Source organism: Halictus rubicundus, chromosome 6, assembly GCF_050948215.1.
Source record: "Halictus rubicundus isolate RS-2024b chromosome 6, iyHalRubi1_principal, whole genome shotgun sequence".
Taxonomy (NCBI): Eukaryota; Metazoa; Arthropoda; class Insecta; order Hymenoptera; family Halictidae; genus Halictus; species Halictus rubicundus.
Window position 1 is genome coordinate 14,528,337 of NC_135154.1, and position 14,198 is coordinate 14,542,534.

A 14,198-nucleotide genomic window follows, 5' to 3' on the forward strand; every position below is an offset into this window, starting at 1 on the left:
GAAGGGGATCAGAGAAATTACGGCAAAATCTGATTTTCTTCGTCACCCCATTACTACCCCTCATGTCAACGTATACGGTTGAAAATTGACACAAAGTATTCTCTTTGGATAAACTATCGAATGGCCTATTACAAAGTCAATTTGGATCTCACTTTTGAGAACCTTATCCGGCTACATCCTTTCAGAATTTCATATCTCGGGACTCTGAATACGCAGTTAATGTGTCAGTCTTTGTTGAGACACAGATTATTAAATAATAACTTCGCAACAGATCTTGAAAATTGTCTAGCATTCAAACGTCTGGACCCTCGAACGGCAAGATAAATGTTGTTACCTTGGAAGTGAAATGATAAAAAAGAATTATGGTCCAGGAACTATTGTAGACCGGCTCGAGTATCGTTTAAGATAAGAACCCTTGTATTATCAGTATTGTTGCGGACTGGAACTCAAAGCAACCCTCTTCCCCCAATTCTACCATCCTCCCTATCCATGGTGGACCGTTCCTGAAGGGACGAATGGATTTTACAGTCCATAAAATCTCGATTAAAAATTATAATCGAATTAGAACTCAACTACTCGCTTCTGAAACATCGATATAGACACTCCCTTTACTTACGAACTGTGGACTGGAGAAATTAAAAAATAATCGAATAGAAAAATACTTGAGTATTTCGCAGGCATGAGTATGTTGCAGGCTTTCTATATTTTGTGTATTGTTCGTTTAGACTCGTTTGTGCCTGGAATTCCCACAGCGTCGGTACAATGATCGGCGCAGTAATTCCAGCAGCGATCATGTTAACGCATGTTGATTAAATTCTGACAAGGGTAGTATCTTGAAAGCAAATTCCTGACGAGGAGAGCATTCAATCACCGCCACGCGAACATTTATTATTGGCTAATCGTTAAACAACGTAACCACTTAATTAATCGATACGCTTCGAAGGATCGCGGAGCGAGCACCGTTCGGCTGGCATAAAGCGAAGTCAAGAGGAAGGAAAAAGAGGTCAGCCTTTTTTCCCCCCTCGGGGTTACAAGCCTCGGTTACGCGAAAGTGGCTATGGATGTGCGAATATACTCTCCGCCCCCTCGTTTAGTATCGTATCTTGATCCGAAAAAATGTACGTACACCGGGATCGGGAACATTGAAAAAATTCGTCGCCACGTTTTTCCACGATCGGCTCATGCAAATTCCATACTGGATACAGGTCAGCGAGCCTTGTCGGACGAGACTTCCGAAAGTGTGCGAATAATGCATGCGTAAACGGTGTTTTGAAATACTATTTGCTGTGTTGCATGATGCTTCCTCTTGTTACTCATTACCATGCAATTTATAATGATGTAATCGAGTCGACAACCTGGATGAAACTTCAAAAGGAGTATTCTTCAAATGTAGAAAATTAATTCAAGCTTAGAGGGAACAGTTTAGAATGTTAAAAACGCTCGGTGAAATAATCGCAAGTTGTTAATATTGAGCAATTATTCGTACTCGGAATAAAAGACTCGAATTACGAATATATAGCTAGGACTCGTATTAGAGAAAGACGTCAGTAGTACGCCCAAGCATAAGCCAGACGTGACTGCTTGATGCGGAGGGATTTACTTTTAAGACAGTCCAACCTATACACTCATTCTTTCATCCACTTTATGATACTGTCCCGTGTTTAACCACTGTTTTATTTTATCGGTAGACTAATCTGTATGCAAAATAAACATATTCTAACGTCAATTGCAACATACAGGAGCTGCATAGACATTTATTTCTCCTCTGAACCATTTTAATACGAACAATATAATCGTATTCTTTCAATTGTTTTATATTTTCATAAAATCTGCTGTCTACTTACCTATTAATTTTATTGCGAAAAGTCTAATCTAGGAGATTATTAATGAAGTCGTAGAGGTAATCAGCTGGAAAAAGAAACAAAGAATTATAGGTTGAAGTTTACTGGATTATATTTTTCTAAACATTCCTATTTTCACGTTAAGAACATTCCATTTTGTCATTCTCAACCCTCATCAATGTAAAAAATGCCAATAACGTTGTAACCGGATAACTTTTAAAAATCGTAAAATGGGACGGAGGAATCAATGCAGAGATTGATTTTTTTTCCCCCGTCGAGGAATCTATCGAAATAGATGGAGGCTACGTAATGAATGGAAGTATCAGAATTTCGGGTGCAAATTCCATCGATAAAATCCTCCGTCGTTATTTCTCTTCGTCCATGGTAACGTCTGGCTCGCCTGCGACTTGCCTCCAATTTCAAGGTAAACCAAACCTGACGTTTCCATGCCGCTGGTTTTCATTAAGAAGCCAAACTGCAACCACACGTAACCGACTAGCCGTGTTTAGCATTCAGCTCCGCCACTGTCGGATGCCTACCTCTAAGTACCAGGTTTTCACCCTTCTATCGACCTTCTGCCAACCATGTGACCTCCTCGTTTCCGGCGGAAATACAGTGAGCGGTGCGTGTTCTAAAATATCGCTTCGACATCATCGAACAGAAACAATAATTCTCAATTGAGGACTCGGGTGCTTATTCTAACATTCTTCGACATCTTGAGGACCACTGAACAGTTTCAGAGTTATCTTCTATCGGCTATAGTTTACCCAGGAAACATGGTTAATTGATTCTCGAGTAATCAATCGTGAGCTGAGAAGAATTCTTTTCGACAGAGATGAACTTAAATTAGACGAAGATCACTTACATTTTTTAAATGAACTTTGAATGTTTTTGGTCTCCTACGATTCGAACCTCCCATAATTAGACTGCGAATCTTTGTGCAAAATAAAAATTTTCTTTACTGATTGCAAGATACAAAATCCTAATAGATTCTTTCTTTAATAATTTTAACAAGTTGGAAAAATTTTCAATTATTTTAACGCTTCTACTATTTTAAATTGCACCTATGCATTTTTGTCGTCAATGCATAAAATCCACAGTCCAGGCAGGATAATTGAAGATCATTGAAGGTCATACAAAAATTCGTGAAAAATGAAAGACAATTACGCCTACCTCTGCAACTACAAACAATGTACAGGGTATTCTTACAATTGTGGCACAAATGAAAACGAGATGATGCTCAATGAACAGTATCAATGAACTTGAAGAGAAAAATTACTTAACGGTGAAGTCCCGGATACAAAAAATTTATTCTGCGTTTCAAAATGGTTTTTTCCGTGAACATTATGGTCTTTCCAGTTGTGTCGCAATTACAGAAACACCGAGTATACTCACTTTAAATAATGCACCTGTCTCCCACGCGACGCGTCGCACCATTGGTTCCCTATATCCTCTAACCGTGTTAGAGCAAAATTGTGTTGTCAAAATACTGTGCCACAGGGGTTACCTGTATGTATTATTCACATTCATATTATCATAGATCTTGGCATTCCCTCGTACGGAATGGGTCGTGTCAAAAACAGCATTAAGTTCGCGAAAGACGCCGGAGTTTTCAAGGTGTTAATAATAAACGCGAATGTGCAGGTGATATATCGGAGAACTGCCGTTTGTGGTTTATACTGCGTGTCTGAATCCACTGTATCAATGAGCGTCACTCCAATTCCCATGTTTTCGAGACAAACTTCTACAAGAATATCGAAGGAAATGTATATGGTTCTATTGAAGAACACGAGAGACAACTTAATGCTGTCAGACTTAAGAATCTCGGGATTAAATGATTTGAACTTCGTGGTTATACAGATCGTTGGATCTGTACGCGACTCCGTTGAAGAACATTAAAGGTAAAGTGCTTAATACTTTCAGGCTTAAGTTTATCTCGGGATTAAATGATTTGAACTTCGTGGTTATACAGATCGTTGGGTTCGTCTGTTTATGCTGTACAAGGATCTCAAAGAGAGGATAGAAGACTGCTGTAAACTGGTCAAACTAGTCTACATGATTCTGATTTATCTTGCACGAGGATCATCGTCGCAAGGAAACCATAACTCAGCAAAGGGAAAGGCGATCGCCAGCGACCTCGGCGTAGCACGCGGCAGGATTGCGGAGGGCGCAGGTGCGTGTCGCGTGTTATCGACCAGCGATAAACGTTCGTCCAATTCATCGATGTTACGTGTAGTAGAACGCGTAGGGGGTAAGTCGGCCAGCAGCAGCAACGGCAGCAGCAGCAGCAGCAGCAGCAGCAGCAGCAGTAGCAACAGCAATAGCAACAGCAATAGCAAGTAACAGTGGCAGCGGGTTGCGTGCGAGCTTCAACGATGAAAATGGATGTTTGTGCCGATAGCGCCGGCCCTTCTAGCCGCCAATTAGATCCCCTGCTAGCCAGCATCCAGCCTCTGGACTCTCGGAGTTTCTCCGATCGGCCTCTGTGCTCGGTATTGTGCCCGCGATTCAAGGCCGATTAACGGTTGCTCGGCTCCGTCGAGTACGAGCGAAACTGCGGACGAAGGAGCCGGCGGTTTCCGCACGCGGGGAGGAGCCACGATTAAACCAATAACTATTAATCGACGGCGCACCGCACATTCAGCAAAGTCTGCGCGCCACCCCTTCGGGCACTTGATGCATGCGCCCTCGAGGTTACGGGACCGTGGGCGGGCTGGCAACGGAAACGGGTCGAGTTTAAGGCCATTTCTGTTGCGAGCCGGTTACGTGTGTCGAGGAAATTTGTTTCTCGAGTGGCTGTTATGCCTGCGCCGCGCCAACCCGCCGCCCGGGAACACCGGAACGCTTCCGAGATTATTTTTTCTGCAAATGTTTAGCGGTCTCGGCGAATTCTCAACCCGCTGCATCTCTGTGATATCGAGGCTGAGTTCTAGTAATCTTAAATACTGTCTATTGAGTACAGAGGGTGATCAAATTATAGAGGCATGTATCACGCGATTTCGTTTGCTGCCCAAATTCACTTGAAGAGGTTGAAATCGACCTTTGGAAATTCGGCTATTTTTCGATTTTTGTTCCAATTGTATCAATAATTCATAAATGTTTTACCAGACGACAGTTCTCATTAGGAAGAACAGATTTTGTCTGGCAACATTCTTCCTATCAAAGTCAAAAGATAACCAAATTTTCAAGGGTTGATTTCACCCCCTTAAAGCGAACTTGGGCAGCAAGAACATCGCGTAATACATATACCTAGAGATGCACCACACATCCCTAAATTTTCCTAATTTTTTGAATACCCGAATTCGGAATGATTCCTTGTTAGAAAATGTATACAGAATTTTAGAAAGCTCCTGGCATGATGCTTCAGAATCTAAATAAACGTTGTACCACTCGAGGGTTAATTACACACTTCCTTGAAGCTCGCAATACACCCAGCGAGGTCTATCACACCCCACCTAAGCAATGCAGATTTAATGGTGCCAAGTTTTCTGTTTTTGATGAACAATTAAACAGAACATTAATTTGTTTATACACGGAAATACGTTGAAGAAATCGAACGTGAAGAACTTGAAGCAATCGCCTGACCTTCACCTCGTCGCGCACGGTTCCAGAATCAGCGAAAAGCAAAATTAAATAAATGTCATCTTAACCTGGAATGGTCCTCGAAAGGGAACTTTGACATTTCGCAACTCTGACTCGACATTACGCCACGGGAATATTTCAAGTCGCAACTAAAACAGAGGAGCGAAGAATTTTAACGACGGAGCGTAACCGCCGAGTGAACAGAATTTAACCTTGAGAAAAGAAGCATCGAGAGGATTTTCGGACGATTACGAGGGTCAAGGAAGGTACCGTTGACCCTTCGCAGTGCTCCTTAAACTGGCTCGCGTAATTCGAGCACGACAGCCGCGTCTCTCCCTTTTGACCGAGCGTCGCGTCGGTTCGATTCGATGCGTATTGGGGAAGCAGCGGAGAGCTGGTCGAGCTGGAGATATACGAGGAACGAATATCCGGAAGGGGCGGTCTGCTGCTCTGGACTATGTCCGAGCGATCACGGGGCGGGATGCGAGACTCCTCTCTTTCCTATACACACGAGCGCGAGCACGCTGACAAACAGTCCTTCAAACAGGACTTCGTGACCGGAACGGAGATCGAGGTGGATGCTCGTCGTCGTCGTCGTCGTCGTCGTCGGGAAAGGGTCGATTTCGAGAGGGGTAAACAACAACGGCTCAAATCGTAATGGCTGATAGGGGAGACGGCCGGTGGCGTATTTTGATACGCCATTCAGGGGGGACCTGATCTTATAGTCGCACGGCGAAAGAATCGAGGGGGCTCCTCCATTCATTCGGCACAGTCGTGTATGTACAATGCATCCACGCGAATTTGGTTCTTGTTTAACACTAGAACTACCGAACCAGTCAAAATGACTGAAATGAAACTATGAAAACGTTTTCACGAAAGATTTTTTAATATATCTCTTCTTTGAAGTACATGTTACCATAAAAGTCGTATGAAACCTGAGCAAATTCAATCTTGCTGTTATCATAAAGGGATAAGTCTAAGTCACGTTTAGGGCTCGGTAGTTCTAGTGTTAACTCTTGAACAGCAGCCATAAAGCCATTCACATTCTCGCGTACCAATTTTGTTCTACAAATTTTTGAACCCACTTCACTCAGATTTAAATTAATTCTTTTACTGAACAAAATATTAAACATTGAACCAGCTCCCAAAAAATTAGAGATTGGTCAAAGTAATTCAATCGTTATAATGAAACCTGCAGAGTTAAATCTCATTCGAAACAGTTTTCATTTTGCATAAAGATCCGCGGTCCAGTCTTGAACTCTTTCAGATTGTACAAGCAGTGATGAAGTTTTTATTTAACACGTTAACTGCAGTGTCAGTCGCATATGACTGACAGTGAGTTTTGACTAGGTTTAAAAGTTCAATTTTATTGTGACATATTTAAACCGAATTTTATTAGGATCTTTGGAATTGAGAAGGGTGAGGACAGCATCCCCTATAATACATTTTAAATTTCTAGATAATAGATTTAGGGAGAATCTCTGGGATCGATTTTGGGCACTTAACGTGTAAAGCATTTGTGTCATGAACAAAAATAATGTTTAACCTCTTAACTCAAACTCCCGAGAATATACTCGGGTATTATACACACTTTTACAAAATAATTGTTAAGTTAAGAGGTTAAAGATAGACGCAGAATTGTGTCACCCAGTGTATCTGCCATCCGAGGGTTAACAGCCAGAAGCTGATGGTAAAACTGCAACACGGGTGAAAGCACACTTGCATTCCCGGCTAACAAAACTAATTTCGTCGTCGTCCAGTTATTAAGATCAAGACCAGGAATTCGTCGACGGACAGACTGCCGGCTTGCAGTTGCATAAGGAGCAACGAAGCGTCTCCGGTTGACAATGTTTTACCGTCAATTTACTTACCGTAGCTGCCACGGGGAGACGAGGGGCGGCTCGGACGGTGGGATCTGAGGTTTCACAGCCATTGTCGACCGGATTATGTGCTGCCCTTTCACGTTCTGCGACAGAAATTGCTTCGTATTATACCCCCGCACTTGCATTTTTATCTTTGACGGGTGTACAACTGACAATTATTTCTTTATTAATTTTATCTAAACATACTACCGAACATACATCTTGTAGAGCCATTACCCATGCTATCGATTGTAATGTAACAGCTACTCGTTCATTTTAATCGTCAAAGACTGAGAAATTAAGTAACAATATTTATACTTTTCGACAAAATAGGATTGGCTAACGTCGTCGGAAGATCTCCGCAAATCCATTTTCCACCGTCGGAGCGCGAGGCTGTACGTGAAACATAAGTGACGTCAGAATTCATTTACGTTAGATCGCTTTTTCGCCAATTTCACGAGCGGAACAGGCATGCGACTTCTGTGACATTTATTTTAAATTATCCCACCCTCCGTCCCTTCTCTCCCCTCTCCCTTCGACCCTCACCACCCCCGCTCGTGCGTGCGCGAGTCGGCAGACGGAAATCAATTTCGAAAATTCGGCGGACGAACGAAGAGCATCCGGACCTGGCGAATCGCGGAGCCAGGTTGAAAGGTAATCGTAAACTAATTGGAACTAAATTCGCCGAGCGTAATTACGCGTTTTAATTTGAAGCCTCGCGGAAGTGCCCTCTCGTCGGGATCGTGCTCTGCTCGCTGCTCGCGCCGCGCCGCGCCGCTCTGCCACCGCCCCTTTCGTTTCTCACGCGCTTTAATAGGGGCTGTATTTTAAGCTACCCAGTAATTAAAAGAATTACGTCTTCATTCGGCCAAGTAGCAGCCTCGAAAGACGGGGGGACGGAACGCTTGCGAATTTCGTCCTTCCGTTGTCGCTTTCTTAATTGAACGGCTCCTGCACGGTGACATTCCGATTATAGCAAGCGTTGAATAACGTCTCCGATTGACAGATCAACGAAAGTATGTATGTATCATTGTGCCACTTTCAAAATGGTTGACTGATCACTGATGTGTAAACTGGCGTTCTCTAAATGGGAAAACAGGGATCAGAAGAGCTCAAGGTTTTGATCCTTGATGTCACGGGTGGTCATTGCGTCCGAAGATCGAGGCGCAAGAAGCGGAGGGTGTTCGGGAAAAATTGGGAAAATCAGGTGAGGGGTCAGAAGAGCTGAAGCTTTTGATCGTCGATGTCATCGGTGATCACTGCATCCGAAGATCGAGGGGCAAGACGCAGAGGGTCTTCGGGAAAAATTCGGAAAGCCAGGTGAGAGTTCGGAAGAGCTTAAGCTTTGATCGCGGATGTGATCGGTGATCATTATGGGGTGAAAACGGGACGGTGGCTTTCCCGTGGGTGGATCTACGTCGGAATCGTTGCCGGTGGTGGTGGCCACTCTTTGGCCGGTGGATTTCTGCGGCGGGTTCGATTTCGAGGGCGGCGGCAACGCTGTTCCATTCTGCTTCTTCCCCGGTCGGATCCACGGGCTTCATCCCCTTGCGCGCATAGCGCAGAGCCTCCGCTCCGGTTCCCCGCTTTGTCGCTCTTTCCCGGAGCGGCGCGCATCCGCGCACCGTTACATGCATATGCAAATTTATTCTGCCGATGCATTAGTGTACGTGTGTCGTGGCAGCCGGCCGAGCGTGGCTGTGTACGTGTGTACACGCGGCGCTTCCTCGTCCGCGTTGTCGGTGCAGCGGAGAGGGTCATAAATTAAATGATGTAAATGCTCTGTCCACCCCCTGCCGCAGCCGAGGAGGGACGACACGCAACTTCCCTCTCTCTTCCCTCGTTGGGCATGGACACAACCATCCTCTCACTCTCCCTCTCTCTCTCTCTCTCTCTCTCTCCCTCTCTCGCTGTCTATTTCTCTTTCTCCCCGTCTCTCCCTCCTTCATCCTCCTCCCACGGACTCTCGCCAACGCTCAGAGTGACCCCGACGATCTCCGCTCTAACCCCACAGCCCGAATCCAGACCCCTTCTGACTGATTATAATTATCGGGGCGTACCCTGCGGCTCGTCTCGCATGGATGAAGAGGAAAGATAATGCGGCCGAGCGAAGTGCCATTGATTCGGACGCGCCTAACTGCCGTCGAATTGCCGTAAGTGTTCGTATCGACGTTACCCAGGGACACGGTAGCGATTCTTGCTCTCCGCCCTCTTTCTCTCTCTCTCTCTCCTTCTCTTTCTCTCCCGCTGAACACTTTGTTCCTCTGATCATCACAGGATTTTCGGGGCTGCAGACTCGGATAGGGGATGCTGTATTACTGTCCTGCGACCGGTGGATGGAAAATGTGGGTACCAGAATCGCAAACAAAAAGGAAGCATTCTATTGTCTTTCACTTTGCACTTCCTTCCTGAATTTTTCCTCTGCGCGAAAGATTAGGATCAACGAAATTTATTTTTGCCGGCCAGGAGACTCTTCCTGGTAGAGTAGCAATATTGTTATTTTTGCTACAGCGCCCACTCTCTTCTATTCCACGAAATTGCGTGCACTGTGCATAAAGATGCATGTAATCTTTTCTTCTGAAATAGAGAAAAGTCGCTATAAGAATCCCCGCGATGAAAGTGAAATTATTTGTTAGCAGACGCGTCGTTGAACCGAATTCAAGAAGAGAGGGGTTACCCGATGCATGAAAAATGCGTGAAAAGTCTAGTATTATAGAATTATAGGAATCGTCTTGAATCATTATTTGAACGTCTGCGATTATTTATAAATGTCGAATTCATTACGGAATAACGCAGAGGATGACACGGGAGTATACGCCCGATGATCTCCGCGCGTCTGAATGATTGATTCAATCCATTTCAGCCCCCGGTGCTAACGTTTGGTTTTCATAAATCTGAACGGAGGAGAGAGCTTTTCAATCGTTGAGTAATGTATTCAATAAAAATTCGGTAATATGCAAATCCGGAGAGCTTTCCCCGGACCTGACGAATTCGACAGTGTTCCAATCCACTCGGCGATCCCCCCGTACCCCCCTCTCTCACTCTCTCACTCTCTCTCTCTCTCTCCCTCTCGCTCTCTCTTCTTTTCATCTCGATATCCGATTCATCGGAAATAACCTGCATCAACCTTTGCTCGTTCTAAATTGCTCGTTTTCTACGGCATATTCACGGGACTTCCTCCAGGAAATCCAGCGAATACACCGTAATATCTTCAACGAGGTCTTGCGAGGCCTGTAAATCTTTTGAAACCGATACGAGAAATATTGTGTTATTATAATCCTCTGCTTCTTGACGAATATCCATTTCTGAGGAAAATCGAGGATCTGTACTCTCGATATTCACGGCGGTTATCCAACTTTTTGCCACACCGTTCAATGTAATGGTAAACCTGGAACCTCGTCGGTTCTGAGTTATCAGGACAATTAGGTAACATATTTCCTGTAACTTGAAAACTGCTTCTTATTAATTACTAAACACTTAGATTATACATTATTGCATAGTCTAGATCACTTGAGCTCCAACAATTCTTTAAATCGTTTGTTAGATAGTTTGTTAGAGGCCTAAAACCGAGGAGACGTTGACCCTAGAACCCTGAACGTGATAAACTCTCAAACTCCATCTTCAAAACTAGCTTCTTCTTGTTATTAACTTGTCTTACTGCAACTCGAAAACTTGTATCGGTGCAGCGTTTGTCACTTTTAACAAACGTAGCGACTTAATGAATAGGAATAAAAAAAGTATTTCTTGTTTGTTACTGATAAAATGTCCAAAGTCAATGTTTCTTAGCCGGTACCATTTGCACCATTTTAATGTCACTACAACGTAAAAGTCCTCCAATGTTACTTCACCGTGAGACATCTTTTAAACGTCACGACTTGTTGAACGATTTGAAAAAAAAAATTTTTGTTTTATCAGCCGACCACCTAGAAGAGACTCCAGTCCCAAGACTCGGCCGCGAAGGTACACCATGATAAAAAGAAAACAAGCTCGACGTTAAGTTTTTCTCGGGCCAGTTTTATTGTTGACTGTTTACGTTGTTGTTATGCTTAGAGAATCATCCTTTTCGGGTTGCGCCGCAATGGCGGCCGGGGCTCATTGTCTCGGGAGGTCCTATAAACGTGAAGCTCGCTCGGTAAACCCGCACGATAATTCCGGGGAAGTTACAGCGTTCGCGCTGCCATTCGCCAGTTTTACAATACTGCGAACTTGTACGTTAAACGCGTCTTACGTCGAACGACCGGTTTTAAGGTGATACACACTCAACCGCCGGCGTGAATGCCCATCGCTCTTACCGGGCCCTTGCCCGCCCTTAACATCCTCGTAACTCGTCGCGAAAAACTCAATTACAGGCCAGCGAGATGCGCACGTCTATAACCGTTCGAACATCGTCACAGCCACTCGACATTGTAACGCTGCAACCGCGCAGAGCAACCGAAGGCCGACCATAACTCGTCATTATCATGCTGCAACTTCGTTAAAACAAGATAATGAAATCGACGCGCTCGCGAGGCGTCGGACTGCGCAAAGTGGCCATAATTCAGTTATCCAAATTTAAGAAAATCTTTTTTACGTTAACACTTCGGAGCTTCAAAATCGAAAATATTATTCGTTTTGGATGATTGTATGATCAGGGATAACATTCTGAAGACGAAATTTGTCTACTCGTGATCAAACGGCGAATAAAGCAAAAATAATTGCTTGGTAAGCATTACTTAATCCACGTGCAAATGCCGAAACGTTTACAACGATTTATACTTTGGGAAAGGTTTTTAAAAACTGGCTAAATGATTTTTCTTTTACTTCCACCTTTTATCACACGTGGCCTTATTAATTGTCCCGCGTTACAAGCAAACATTCAAACGAATTTCAGTTGTCAGATGTTACGAATAAAACTACTACTACTGAATATAAAATTACTACCCCCGCGTTAATACCCCTTCCTCAACTCTCGCAGCCCCGTTACAAGATCCAGCACACGATCGCGTTGTTTCTACCCGGTATCTCGACTGATTGAACGGACTATAGTCACGCGAGCACGTTCGTCCGCGCCCGGCTCATTAGCATTCCGCGCGGCCGTGAAAGGCGGAGGAAGACGGAATGAGAGAAGAGGTGCGGGTACGTCGGGTCGCGGCGCAAGGGTTAAATCAATTCGCGCGGTTCCTGGGAACAATAAAATTCGCCGTGGCGTCGAATTTTAAAATTCAATTCGACCAGGGTCGCGGCGCGCGGGCGAAAGCTCGGGGATTTCGCCGCGTTGCGGAGCGTTGCGGAGCGGTGCGGAGCGGTGCAGAGCGGTGCCGAGCGTTGCAGAAATATTTCCCGCCATTGGCATGCGCCGCGCGATTACCAGTATATTTCAAAAGACCGGTACAAATTGTTCCCGCTTCCGAGCGCCGCGCCTCGCCCGCGTATCCGTGTCTCCGGGCCCGTTTAAAATTCCGCACGCGGTCCATCCCGCGCCGCGATCCAGGATTTTGATTCTCACCGTTCGACGCCGCTTAGCGGGAACCGATACCCCCGATGTTCCACCCTCGGAAAAGGGTGGGGGGGGGGGTAGGAGAGGCAGAGGACTGGAACCGCCACCCGAGACTCCCTTACGATCATCGTTTGCCCGGCTGCGCCTCGCTTTTTCTTTTTCTCGTCGCTCCCGTGTGTACTTACGTGATCGAATACGTAAGCAGTCGGGTTTCTGCTTCTTTTACCACGAATTCCTCGATTCCTCGGTTCGTCCCACCCCCCTCCATCGTTCTCACCCCCCTCCCCAGGTCGATCCAGATGGAAATCCAGATAGAATTCGAGTTATTTGCAGGGATATTTTAGCTCCGTCTGCGAGCAGTAACATCTCGATCCTCTTGCTCGCCTCGTTCCTTCCTTGTTTCCCTACCCCGATTGGATTTCTCTGAAGCGTATTCCAACGTCAACGTCGTCGTCACGCTAATAACGCTGTTTGTGTACCACGCGGCGAAGGTAACGCGTTGCTCGTCGCCGGCAGGTGTGAGACGGTATTTTGCGGGGGTGAAAGGCGGTGAAATTGCGGAACCGGGTTCTTTGGATGAGGTTGACGGCGCTGGTCGTTAGGCGAAGGCGTTGTTTTGTTAACGGGGTATTCTGATTTTCGAGACAGCTTCTGCGCGCAGTTATAGACATTTTTTCTAGGAGAACTATTGAATCTTTTGCGTTCCGATTTGGCAGACATGTTCGTTGGTATTCGAGGTGCGTGTGTGATTCTTTTTAAAGTAAAAATAATAAAAATTACGCGATATTTTTGTACAGTGTACATTCGGTAACTCATACGGTTTCGGTTTTTCCACTGATCTGAAACAAAATGATGAAAGCTGTTCTCTCCTCGATTTGATTACGCTGGTACATCCCCTTAAAGAGACAGATACTCCAGACACGTACAGGCCGTCCAATTTTCAGCGTCGTTCGGAGTGTTGGATCAACAGTCGAGTGTCAGCCACTAAACTGTACATACGTTCCGGGGCACGACTGCGAATCAAGTTGTTTAATTAAGTCGTCGCGACGGAACGAGCTTTGAAAATGTAAAAGACAGGGTAAACTCGTTCCGCCTGTAAACCGCCACGCGGCGGTGTACGTCTTCCTCGCGGAACGTAATTTAATCGCGCGATTAAAGTTCCCGAGAGGGCCCGGAGGAGTGCGCCCGAGGACTGTCCGTCGAGAAAATGGAACTCTTATCCGGACGGATACGGACGGGACACCAATGGAAATTCCTTGGACGATGTATATTTAAGACGTTCGGGTTCGAGAGGCCGCAAGAAAATTATTTTTCCGACGCGACGGCGCCGAGGAGCCGTGAAACTGGAGCAGCTCCTTGCTCCTAAGTAAATTTCCCGATCTCCAGCTGACTAAACCCTACCCGCCGAAAGTGAATACACAGTCAACCTGAAAATAC

At 45.2% G+C, this 14,198-nt stretch overlaps 1 protein-coding gene and 1 long non-coding RNA gene across 5 annotated transcripts in view; both read right to left on the reverse strand.

Annotated features, from left to right (window-relative positions):
* LOC143354721 (uncharacterized) overlaps positions 1–14,198 on the reverse strand; it is a 597,645-nt gene that overhangs the window by 482,275 nt on the left and 101,172 nt on the right. The window lies entirely within an intron of this gene.
* The window catches only part of LOC143354718 (uncharacterized), a 575,799-nt gene that overhangs the window by 469,718 nt on the left and 91,883 nt on the right, over positions 1–14,198 (reverse strand). The window contains exon 2 of one of the 4 annotated variants that reach the window (XM_076788977.1): positions 7,295–7,389. The exons of the other annotated variants lie outside the window; for them this stretch is intronic. The gene's annotated coding sequence lies outside the window, so the exon portion shown is untranslated. The remainder of the gene's footprint in view (positions 1–7,294; positions 7,390–14,198) is intronic. 4 annotated transcript variants of the gene reach the window in all.